We start from the raw sequence: 12,740 nt of genomic DNA on the forward strand, positions 1-12,740 counted from the left end.
TTCTAGGTCCTCCCTTTCCTGACACTGTCTGATGCAGGAATGAAATTCTTTGTGAACTGGTTGCTATAGGAGGAGACGAGCCAAGGAGATGCCTCATTTTTTAAGGCATGTTGGAAGATCTCCTGGAGAAGGAAATGGCTACCCACTCCAGTGTTCTTGCCTAGAGAATCTCATGGACAGAGGACCCAGGCGGGCTGCAGTCCATGGGGTCACAAAGAGTTGGACACAACTGAGTGACTAACACTTTCACTTTCATAAATTGAATACTAAACATAGGAGCATTGATCTTATAGGAAATACATCTAGTTTTAAAATCAATAAAATGAGGTTGCCAGGGTAGGGAAGATTGAAGTGTTAACATTGGGGGGGATAGATCTTCCTGAGTAAAGATTTGATGCTGGTGGATAAATACCAGCATTCTTTTTAAACTCTTGAGTTTGTGCTTGTGAGTTTATGTGTTTATGTGTGTATGTACATGCACGTATTCAACTATTTCTTACATCAGCCCTGTGAGGCAAGCTATTATTATCTCTCTCTCTTTCTCTCTCTTTTTTTTTTTTTTTGGTGTGTGTATATATTTGAAGAAACCAAGGAACAAAAAGGTTAAGTCATCTGTCCAAGGTCACAGAACTAGTAAGTGGTGGAATTAGGATTTGGACATAGGCAATTTTGTTAATCTATTATTTTAGATCAGATCTTAAGCTGGCTTAGTGAAGCTAATCCAGGATAGGAATAACCTCTTTAGCAGACTTTGTACTAAACTAGATATACAGAGCTCAAGATTAATTTCTCTTCCTTGGAAATAAAATACTGGATTCTACCTGTCATTTCCAGAGTGTGTTGTTTTGAAGTACCATCTTGGATCAAGTTAATAGGTTGGAATGGGCACTTCAGCTGCTTGTAAAGCAATCCTGCTACTTATGTTGAAAGTGTATTTTGGTGCTTTAGTCAAATGCACACAAGATGTGGGGGAAGGAGGATTATTTTAGAATATGCAAGAGGAATCTAACACCAATTCTCACCTCTTGAGTTTGCATGATTTTTATAAGACCATTGTTGGGAGCTTGGGAGCTTTATGGTAATTGAACCTTCCATTGAAGCTCAAGATGTGCTCTTTAGCCACCTCCTAATAGGATAACTGGAAAGAGTGAGGAAGGAGTGTATAGAAGGAGCAGATTCAAACTAGAAACAGCACATGGTAAGGCCTATAATTGTTCATCCAGGAAAATGTCTTAGGTGCATTGAGTTGTAGATGAGCAACTTACATCCAACTAGATTTGTATTTTGTTTCCTGAAGTAGTGTTATTTCAATTCCTCCTGCCTCATAACCTTTTCCTTATAGTGACCTTAGAGCTCTTCCACTTGCCATCTCTATGGAGACAGTCTGATGACTGTTAGCCGCAGCTTCCCTATTTGGGTTTTCCATAAGCTCTCAAGCTTAGCAGTTGAGTCTTAGGTAAAATGTTTGTGTGAAAGGTAATGGAAAGGGGATATAACTTTGAGAATGTATTTATTAATAATGAAAATAGGATGCACAGCTTTCAGGCCTGATATACTTCTTTCATTCATGGAGATCCATAGAGATAATATTCTCCTATTATTACCTAATATAGAAGAAAGCATTTCCCTGGTGGCTCAGATGGTAAAGAATCTGCCTGCAATGCAGGATGCCCAGGTTCGATCCCTTGGTGGGGAAGATCCCCTGGAGAAGGACATGGCAACCCGCTCCAGTATTCTTGCCTGAAGAATTCAGTGGATAGAAGAGCCTGGCAGGCTACTTACTGTCCTTGGGGTCTCAAAGAGTCAGACACAACTGCATAACTAACACTTTCACTTTCACTTTCACTTTCAAGGGCTATGCTAGGAGACCTGGCTACCACTTTTGTTTCCATTACCAGTTACTAAGCTTCAGTTTCACTGTCTGTAAATGGTGTTAGTATTAGAAATTATTCTAGAGGGTAATTTTGATAATATGCATGGAAGGGCTTTGTGAACTGTAATTGGGTGCTCTTCCTCATGTATATGTGTATGTGTAAATAGGTGGTGGTTTAGTCTCTAAGTTGTGTCCAACTCCTGTGACTGCATGAACTGTAGCCTGCCAGGCTCCTCTGTCTATGGGACTTTCCAGGCTAGAATGACTGGAGCGGGTTGCCGTTTCCTTCTCTAGGGGCTCTTCCCAATCCAGGGATTGAACCCATGTCTCCTGCATTGCAGGTGGATTCTTTACCGTCTGTGCCACCAGGGAAGCTGTCCGTACAGATATATAGACATCTTTTTGTTTATTCTCTCTCCTTGCACCAATGAAAAATTCCTGAGACTATGAACTTTGACTTATTCTTGACACCTTGCTTCGTATGTAGTACTGGTAATGTTTTTGTATTGAGCCTATTTTGGATTTTTAGCCTCTCTTAGATATCTTACTGAAAATCTAAAGTTAATCCATGCATTTTTTTTTAAAACTCAGTGTGCCTGTAGTTGATAGATGGAGCAGACTTGTACTGCTGGGAAGTGGAAGGGACACAGGACAGGTTTTAGCCTCAGGCCCTGACTGGTGATACTTCTCACAGTCCTGGTTTTTCACTTTCTCCAGAGAAAGTCGCCACTTATGAATCATGCTGAGGTTAAAGGTCTAAATTCCCTCTGTACAGTCCAAACATTACACCTTAGTAATGCCTGTTACAGGGTCCTGCCCCGTTCCCCAGCTCACCTTTGTCTTTCATGTTTTGTTCTATAACCTCCACATCTAAATGTTCTAGGCTCTGCTTGCTTATAGCTTTACGTATTTTCTCTCCTTGATGTCTGAGACAATCGGAGGAGATATACTGGTCTTCTTTTTCCATATGGTTGTTTGTTGATTTCTATGTATGTTTCAGACCATTGAACTGTCCAGGTTTGGAGGTCCAAAGAAAAACTTCAATTGAACATATGTGTCTTGTTAGCAGTGTTATGACAAATAGCAGCAGCTGCATAAACTAATCTTTCTATAGCTTCACACAGAGGACTCAATTAACAATGGACCACTGTCAGCATTTAATCCTTTCTACCTCTTGGTTCTTGTGAACTTTTCTATTAGGCATCAGGATTATTCTTACCCACAAACAGAAGAAAATGTCAAAATTTACAAATCAATTGAATGTCCCTTGGTTTTCTCTATGGTGACCTGGAGAAGGGCTGACAATTATAATGATTATTTTATTGGTCCTAATTAGAAATATACTGGTCATGAGGATGGTTGTGACAGAATTTATGGACCACTTTGCTTTGGAGTTGTTTTTGAACTTAGCACCAGAGTCTGGTCTTGAGTGCTAAACCTCTAAGTTTTAGAATGACTATGGCATAACCAGGGCAGCAAGGATATAGCTTCTGCCAGATATACTCAGAGACAGACACTTCTTTGAGAGCTGTTTGTCATGTAGAAGTCTACTTTTGTGTATGATAATTTGAAGACATGAGAAATAACAATCTCAAGTGATCTTTTACCTCATTAGGTAATTTCTATCTTTGTTTCTTTGTCAGGAAAAAAAAGAGCACATTGGATGTTCAAGTACAGTGGGAAATTTGGAAAAGCAGAGTTATAGCTTTATGATAACAAGGAACAAAAGTTCAGGTTCAAATTTAAGTATAGTTGACATTTGAACTTGTTTGAAGCCCTTACTTTGGGTCTATCTGCAGAGGACATCTGAAATTCCTTTGGCTTCTGATCTATGGCAAGTGAACAAGAATGGATGACAAAGGGATATAAAGATAGAGCTCAAACAAGTTGTTGTTAATTCTCTTTCACCTAAGAGGACTAATGAAAAGCTTAAATTACTAAATTCAGACTAGACCATTGTCGCTACTTGCCAAGCAGTACATGCTTGTGCGTCTGTCTAATCCATATTTGAAAGCCACAAACAGAAGCACATAATTTGGCAAAACACCAAAAACATGCCTCGGCACACTTCTAGAGAGTCTTCCAAATGACTTATTGATTCAAAAATTTTAGAGTGTGTCTGTGTGTGTGTGCATGCAAGTGCACATATATTCATATTGCTCAGAGATGCTTCAAGTAAGTTCTGTCAGCAAATCGTGTGTATTATACTTGTTTCAGGAGCAGGGTGGGGGTGGGTTGAGGACTTTCTTTCAAAATTCTGAATTATAGAAAGCAAAAAATAAAGCTGATTATTGGGCAGTTACTTTCTCTTTTACTTTCAGGATGAGTGCAGACTTATTACTCAAAAATGTTTCCCAAAGCACAACATATAAAGCAGTTTATCCTTAAGGAAAGTTAAAATATCCAGTTTGTTTTTAAAATGTGTTTTGAGGTTTTGTTTTTTACAGATGGGTCACAAAAAGTAACTCATTATAAGAAAAAAAATCTTCCTAGCACCATGAATAAATTTCTTACATTGATAAATTATTCTTTTACCAAAGTCTTGTTCCTTTGCCAGAGTTCTGCTTGATGTAGAAAGGATCCACTTTTTAAAAGCATATAATCTGAATTTAATCCAGAATACTTGAAGATATTTAGAAAGTAACTACATGAAGTTATATTAACAAGATAGATGTGGAAGACAAATGGTCCATAAGAAATTTCTGGTGTGGTCTACTTCCCCTTGCATGAATATTATTTTTTAAAGTCAAGGGCTTTTATGTGTAGCATTTTATTTAAATATTGCAGCTTCTCTTAGACATTATTATTCCTTGTTTGTTGTTGTTTAGTCACTAAGTTGTGTCTGACTCTTTGTGACCCTATGGACTGTAGGCCTCCAGGCTTTTATGTTCATGGGATTCTCCAGGGAAGAATATGGAGTGGGTAGCTATTTCCTTCTCCAGAGGACCTTCCCGACCCAGGGATAGAACCCACATCTCCTGTCTCCTGCGTTGGCAGGCAGATTCTTTACCATGGGCCACCTGGGAAGCCCATTCCTCATTTAAGGAAGAGGAAATCAGAGCTCAAAGAGTCTAAAATAAGCTGCCCAAAGTCACAGAGCAAGGAGGTAGCAAAGGCGGGATTGCTCTGAAGCCTGCCTGACTCCACAAATTATGCCCTGGACACTCTACCTCTCAGCCTTCTCAGATCCATCCCTTTGAATTGCAGGCCATCCTGCTGTGAAGGTAATTGCACGTGGAGTATTTTAATGTATTTCCTTATTCACTTTTGTCTTTTATTTACAGTATCTCATTTAATATTTATCTCAGTTGGACGAGATAGATACTGTCCCCATTTTACAACCGAGAACCATGAAATCCTCACCCAACAGGTAGTCAAGAGCTGAGCTTACGTATGGGATCCTTCCTCAACTGTTTTTTCTGTTGCATTTTAAATGGTTCAAATCCAGAGAAAATCAATGCTGGGCTCTATGTCTCATACTCAAAAGTTTAGCATGGTAAACCTACAACTTTGGGGCTTAATTAAAAAACCAAAACAAAGAAACAAAAAATGAACCCACAGTACCTGACCATGTCATTCTTTGTAAGTACCTTCTCACATTACAGGTGCAAATTGGTAATTGGCTGAGCTTTGTATGTGTTCAAACACATTTTGGTTTGAGTGAGTTCCTTTTTTTTCCTTCCTGATTTCAAGGAAGTTTGTGGTATTCTGGTAAGGGTTTGACCCTAACAACTTGTAGTCTTTTAGTTTCATTAGGCACAATAGGATTAGATAGATTAAGGTGACTAAATTCACACAAATGTAAAAAACAAAAAAATGGGGAGGGGAGATGGGGGAAAGAGTTAGTTGGGGAGAGGAGTTAGTTGTCACTGTTTTATTTATCTACTTGCAACACCATTTGAAAAATGTCCCAGGAAGGTAGGGTCCTTCCTGCAGGCTTCATTTTGTTATCAGTTTCTTAGTGTCCAAGGAAGGAAAGCATCATACTCATGACCTTTCAGATAAGTATTTGTGATGAGAAAATCAAAAGGCTAAAGTCTTAAGCTCCAGCGTGTAATGGGGTTTTCACTTACATACATGTTCATTATCCCTCAAGGTAATGTTGGTGGTTGGGTTGACTTGAGAATCTTTCTGGCCTGGCAGGGTTCCGCTGCCATGGCGCCATGCACTTTGTTCTCACTATTTACTGCAGCTGCATTTATATCCCTTTATTAATTCTCTTACTCTGACTTTGAGATTGACAATTACCAAGACCCCCAAACTTGTGAATTCAATTGTGTTCCTTTAGAGGAGGTGAACGTTGATTGATAAAGAAGAAGCTGACATGAGATCACAAGAAAGGTGATGAAGTCTGGACCACTCATTTAAATATGTGACACAGATGGAGAATTTGCAGACCTGAGTGCATGCTGGGAGGCAGTCTTGGCCCAATCCATGTAAACTCTCATCACAGGTTACCATCTGCCATCTACCATGCTGAACCAAGGTCCATTGGATAGACTGAGGAAGGGACAAGCTAAGAACTTTTAGCCATTGGTTCATCCACTGGATTTTATCATGTTAGTGGTCTAGGACAGTTAATTTGACTTTTTCTTGAAACAAATCAACTAAAAACCTCTCTTTCATTGGTTGCCTAAACAATGTTTCCAAAAGTTAACTAACTGCCTAAGTTCAGTTGATTTGATTTTCTCAAGAAATCAGTTAATTTCACTAAAAAACACACATAACTCTGCCACCTCTTGTGTGGAGCTTAAACAGTGTTTTCAAAAGATGATTATCCTTCAGTCAGAATGGAGGAGGTCCATTTTTTATTTTAACTAAAAGATACTGCTTGCTCCCTCTTTTTGGTGAATTTTAGCCTATTTAGACTTAATTCTTATGCCTCATATTGAACGTTTGTTCTCGAGAAATGTGATCCCAGGAATGCTGCTGATGTGCTGTGTTCAGACGGCGCTGTGCTTTAGGTTTCTCTTCCAATCTAAGATTTCAGAAGAGTCAGTAACTGCAAATAATCTAAAAGGGGAAGAGTGAAGAATGCTTCTAACTTTCCTTTGAAATGAATAGCTCTGCTAGAGCAGCAGCTATTAGAAAAACAAAAACAACAAAGAAAAGCTGCCCAGCTCAGCACACAGAGGTAAATTTACTTACATCAGACTGAAAAATGAGGGCTGGGCTTTGAAAAGACATCCCTTCTGACTAGAGGAAAGCTTGTAATTTTGGCATGGCTGCAGCCCTCCTAAGCCCCTGAGAAATTCTGAAAAACATTACAGAAGACTGTTCTTAATATTAATGGATGTCTTCCTGTGTGTGTGTGTGTATGTGTGTCTGTGTATGCACAGGGGAGGAAAATGCCAGCCAGGGATGGGAGAGAGAATGAGAGAGAAGGATTAGGTAGAATGAAGAACTACCAGTGAAAGTGTCTCATTTCGGAAAAACCTTTTGCATCTGTCGTTTTCAACTCTTCATCCAGTAGAGTATCTCAAGATGATTTTCAGAAGAACCCCAGCCATTTAGGCACTTCAGGTTATTAGCCTTGTGATACTGTGGCCCTCTTAACAAACTCTTCCTAAAATACTTTGTAGATAACATGGCTCACTGATATAATCTCGAATCACGGTCTTATCAGTTACATGACATCAGAGGTGAAAAAAAGACTGTTTCCCCGTGTCTAGTTGTGGTGAGTGTCACATCGTGTTGTACGGTGGCGAACAGTTTCAGGGGCACCAAGGGCCTGCAGCTCTGTCTCTTGGGAGGGGACTTTTCCTTTGCAGCTTGGCTTCAGGAAACCTGAACATTTGTGTTTTCAAGACCACATACCATTGGGAAGGAAGTAGGGGCGGAGATGCGTGCTGAGATTAAGTGGCTACGAGAATCCCTATGCTGAGCAGGATCTGGGAACCGCTGGGGTTTCGGTAGCCCTCTTTCTGGCATGCCTTTAGAATTTGCAAAGTTCTGCAGACAACAAACCCTGATTCTTGCTAAGGATACTTTTTGCAGAATCATGTGTTGACTTTTCAGGCCCGGCCAGACAGACTTCTGACAGCTTGCCATGGCTGTATATTGTGTATGCGTGTTTGTCTCAGGAGACAGACGGGTATCTGCTGCCTTAGAGTCCACCGTCATACTTTGGGCTACGTAACTGTTACCTATCATGGTAAAGGAATTTAATAATTGTGGGAAACAGTTGTTCAAAAGCAACTTGGAGATTATTTTCAGGAAGGAGGTGTTAACTCCTCCTAGCCCTGAGTCAATCTCTCCATTTTGGGCACTGGCCCATGTTACCTTTAAGGACGCTGGTCTTTTCTGGCTCAACATGTGGACAGTTGTGCAGATAATAAACAGAGAGCCAAACTTCTTTTCAGGATTGACAACATGGGGAAAAGAACAGAAAATGCACCCATTTAAAAACAGTACCTTGATTTGGTTTAGAGTTTAAAACTGGAAACGTGTTTTCCCAGACGTGTAGCAAATAGTTCTGTAGCATCGCTGCCTAGTTAATAAGTGATCTCCCTGGCCTGTTCTGGCCAGGCATGTTTTCCTAACTTAGGACTGACACTCTTCTTATAATCTTAATTCATTTTTAGTCTAGGCTGACTAAATCTTCTGATTTGGCAGAGTAGAGTGTTCGGATTGCCGTTGTTATGTTTGCTCTGGATTTATATCTTAAGTTGAGGTTAAGTAACACATTTACATAAATCAACTCAGCACTAGATTCTGATACAGAATTGTTTTACTGAGAGAAAAAATGAATTGTATTGCTTCCTAAGATTTGCTTTCATTTTGTATTAAACCTCAAAGGATTTATCAATTTAACATGTTCTGTGTTAAAATGAACTCTTCTGTGGGTTTTGCTTCTTATAAAAGAAAATGAAAAGAAGTTAATTTGCCAGAGCCAGTTATATAGCTTTTGCTACAATGGGGTGACTTTTCTAGAGGTAGAATGTAAAATATAGTAAGCTGATATCATTTAGCAAAAATATCAATATGCTTTTAAGGAAGGATTCGTGTTTTCTTATAGGCAGCCCAAGGACTCCAAAAAATTTTAAAAGTTCTTTCAGTAATAAAGATACTACAGAAAGGTAAAGAGGTTTTAAATTTATGGTTGCCAGTATTTAATGGGAGTACTTTTTATTGTGATTCATGCAAATGTCTTTCCAGAATTTTATTTCTTTTAAAATAATGGCAAAGAATATGTCATGGCTGTATTGGATGGGTCATCTATTAATTCATACTCTATTTAAAACAGTTTTTCCTTTTGTTAAAATATACTTGTATACATTTCTAAATCATAATGAAAACATTCAGAATTTGGGGATAAGATATTTTAAAAGATATCTTATCGTTGCAAATGCCAGAAATGTATAGAATGAGCAAGAGATTGCTGGTTATTTTAAGTTTATTGAAAAACTACACTGAAAGCTTGCTACTTTCAATACTATGAAATATTAGCAAAACACTACTGACTGTGAAATAATGTTAAGTGTCTGACTTTAAATTTTAATATTTTTATGACTACTGAACAGAATTTGCCTAATTTTAACAATGATAGTTTTATGCATTCATAAAACTAGGAAATGCTAAGTAACTTCATGACAGGTTTTTATTTTCATCTTGAATATATTTTCTTCCTAGACTTTTATTAGCATTGCTAAACTATCCTTCTGTACCTAGGGGAGATATTCTGTCTCCTGGTTTCTTGCAAGTGTATCTAAGATGGCCCAAGTGAAAGGGGTCACATTAATTTTGAACAGCATAATTTTGGGGTGGGGTGGCTTTGTATTGTGTTTTGCTTTGTTTAAAGAAATTATTATTGACTCCTTAAGTGTTCTTCTTGAGGTTCCATATTCCCTGACTTTATCTCATTTTGCACCATTTAACATTAGTGTGGCTGTCTGGCCAACCACTCATCCTTTTTCATCTGTTCACTTGAGAAGATAGGATCCATATTTCCAGTCTCTGCAAGGTGGAAGCATGTGTTTTGTCCAGCTGAGTCTCTTGGTCTGGTTTTTTTTCCTGGTCCTAATACATGTTTATTCCTACATGTGACAAATCTGCAGTCATGTTTTCTTTCTGAGTTATAATGACTCAGATGTCATAATTAATTTGATGAGCAGGTGGGGGTTATTAGCCTTGTGCTTCACTTGCTAATAGCTGCACAGTTTTTCTAAAGTACTCTTTCAACTAAGGAGGCATTTCTTCACATAGAATAAACAGTACAGCACAAAAGCCTCAGTTAGATAACTATCCGTGGGCTTGAAAAGCTGCCAAGCAGATGTTGTTATTGGAGCTGGCCCAGGCGAGATTGGGCAAGGCAGATGCTCGCGGGGAGGGGTGGGGGGAGGAGAAGGGGGAGGAGATGTAAGAGAGCAGAGGTTGTGGGGTGGGGGGAAAGGGAGGTTCTACAGGACTCTTGCTTGCTTTGCAGGGGTTGGGCCAGATTTTGTTGGGGTGGGAGTCATCTTCTCATGAGCCACCTCCATGGTGATGGCCTCCTGTTGGCCTCTTGAAATGTACATAAATGAGGATGGGGTGGGGTTGGAGGGGACCCTCTGTAAATATCCACATGGGAATGAATCCTTGTGTTCATCCAGAGGGCTGAGACTTCTGGTTTGCATTAGGGCGGCTGTGTGCAATTTTTGAAGGGCCTACGGAGACTCTGCTTCATACCTACCCACATATGTAATGGACATGACGGCCCTGACATTTACCAGAACTCATAGGTTCTGCTTTATTGCTATAAATTAGGTTGTGCAAATTTAAGACAAAATACTGTTTTGTTTCCTGTCACCTCACCATATAATTTTTTTTTTCTGAGCCTTCCCCACTCTTATTAAAATATTGTGAAGTAGCAGCATACTTTTAAAAATTAAAATTAATCTTGGAATGTGTCAGATTTGTATGAGGTAAACATGTGGCAGGTTTAATCTAAGCTGATCTTGTTTCTGTCTGCTGTCTTTTTTTCTTTCTTTCTTCCTTTTTTTTTTTTGGTGATCTAAGGCTTTTTAAAACTCATCTCTCACTCCCCTTCACTAGATTAAATTCTGTAATCTCATTTTTCTTTGAGCTGATCTCAAGCCAGTGGTCTGGGGATTTTATAGCCAGGGGATAATTTTTGATAATGGGCTATTAAAACACTTGCAGCTCCTATCCTGTCTTTCAAATTAGTGTGTGCACAGATTGTCTTTCTGGGGAAAAAGTCTTTCCCTTGGCAATAAGCAACTGATTATATGCTACAACCAGCCTAAAAGCTTCCTGTAATGCTTATACCAAAAACATAGGTGAATAATAAATGATAAATAACAAGGGTGATTGTACAGTGGGAACAGCAACTCTGCCCAGGATTTTTGCTTTATCCTTGGAGAAAAAGCCCTGTTTTCCCTATTCAGACAGATTTAGTGTGTTCTGACAACAGGGTCATCTAACAGTTTCCTTAACGATGGAAGTACAGTGGCTTGAGACAGCTGTGTAAGGTCACGTAACTTTCATTGTTGTTTATAGTGTGCTTATTAATAGGTTAAAATGAATAACTCCCTGGACAGAGGTCAGGTAGCACCTGTATAAATAATGAATTTGCCCTTCCAAAATATGTAATGTAAAATTAATATACATAACTTACTACTTTTTAAAAAAAAATTCAGTTCAGCTTCCTTTCCTTTCTTTAGTTTTCTGAAGTATGATTAAAGTAAAAATTAATGAGTCCCGAGAAGGCAAACAAAGCTGTTCCCCAATACCCTGTTTCAGTAGGACTGAGATTTTGTTAGCGTACAGTTAAAGCCAGTAGCCTCTCTCATTAAAAATGGTACCTGATTCTACGTTGCAGTCACTTGTCACAAGGAAAATATTTTGGACATGCAGGCATACGGAACATAAAGTGATGTAAAGCCACCAGTTGTGAAACTGATGTGATGTGTGTTGTGCTGATAGTTGGCATGAATGCTTTTCTTTTTCATATGTAGAGTTAGGGTTCAGATGTGTCTATATGTGAAATGCATAGCTGCATTGTGTGCAGATAATAAGAACACATATGTCACAACACCATTTTTTATGCCTGTATGCTTCATTGCTCAATAGCCTGATAGATGCATATGGCTGAATTCATTCATTCTGTTGATTGCTCATACTTTTGGAAATGATGTTGTGATTTGGCAAACTGGATCTTGGTTGGGGAGCAATACTGAAAGCAGAGAAGTAGCACACTTTTGATTCTGAACCTTGTACTTAAGAATTCTAAAACTTCTTCAAATGTTTCTAATCTAGTAAAGGGTTTCTCTGTATCCAGGCCTGCAACTGTATAAAACTGAAATCCATTAGCTGGTAAAGTGGATGTTAATTCTCTCTTATCTAGTAAATGGTGGTGCTGTACCCAGGCCTTCGATTGTGTAAAACTGAATCCAGAGCAGACATTATCAGTGCCTCTTTCATTGTTCTAATTATGCAAATAAGAAGTTCAAGGAACCTTTGTTAAGTTCAGTGAACATACTGTATGCCTAGCAATATGCTAGTGTGCTAAATATTGGGGAACTATAAAGACCAATAATGTGTTGATCCTTGTTCTCAGGGAGTTTATAATCTGATCTAGTAATGGAAATAGAAACATAAAACTAACCACCTAAATTGTATGAAACAGATGGTAGACAGTGGCATACAGATAGATTAAAAGTACTGTTGGCGTGGAGAGAAGGGAGTTAGTAATTTGTGAGAATCCAAAGAAAACTCTTGCAGTAATTCCCTGGTGGTCCAGTGGTTAGGACTCTGCACTTTCCCTGCTGAAGGCCCAGGTTCAATCCCTGGTTAGGGAACTAAGATCCCACAAGCTGCACATGGTGGGGCCAAAAACAATAAAACAAGTAACAGAGAAGGCTCTTGT

At 38.9% G+C, this 12,740-nt stretch overlaps 1 protein-coding gene and 1 non-coding gene across 10 annotated transcripts in view; both read left to right on the plus strand.

Annotated features, from left to right (window-relative positions):
* NFIB (nuclear factor I B) overlaps positions 1-12,740 on the plus strand; it is a 244,489-nt gene that overhangs the window by 33,912 nt on the left and 197,837 nt on the right. The gene's annotated exons all lie outside the window — the stretch shown is intronic.
* Positions 12,600-12,672, plus strand: TRNAE-UUC. Its single transcript has one exon. It is a non-coding gene; the product is annotated as a tRNA-Glu (tRNA).

Source organism: Cervus elaphus, chromosome 29, assembly GCF_910594005.1.
Source record: "Cervus elaphus chromosome 29, mCerEla1.1, whole genome shotgun sequence".
Classification (NCBI taxonomy): domain Eukaryota; kingdom Metazoa; phylum Chordata; class Mammalia; order Artiodactyla; family Cervidae; genus Cervus; species Cervus elaphus.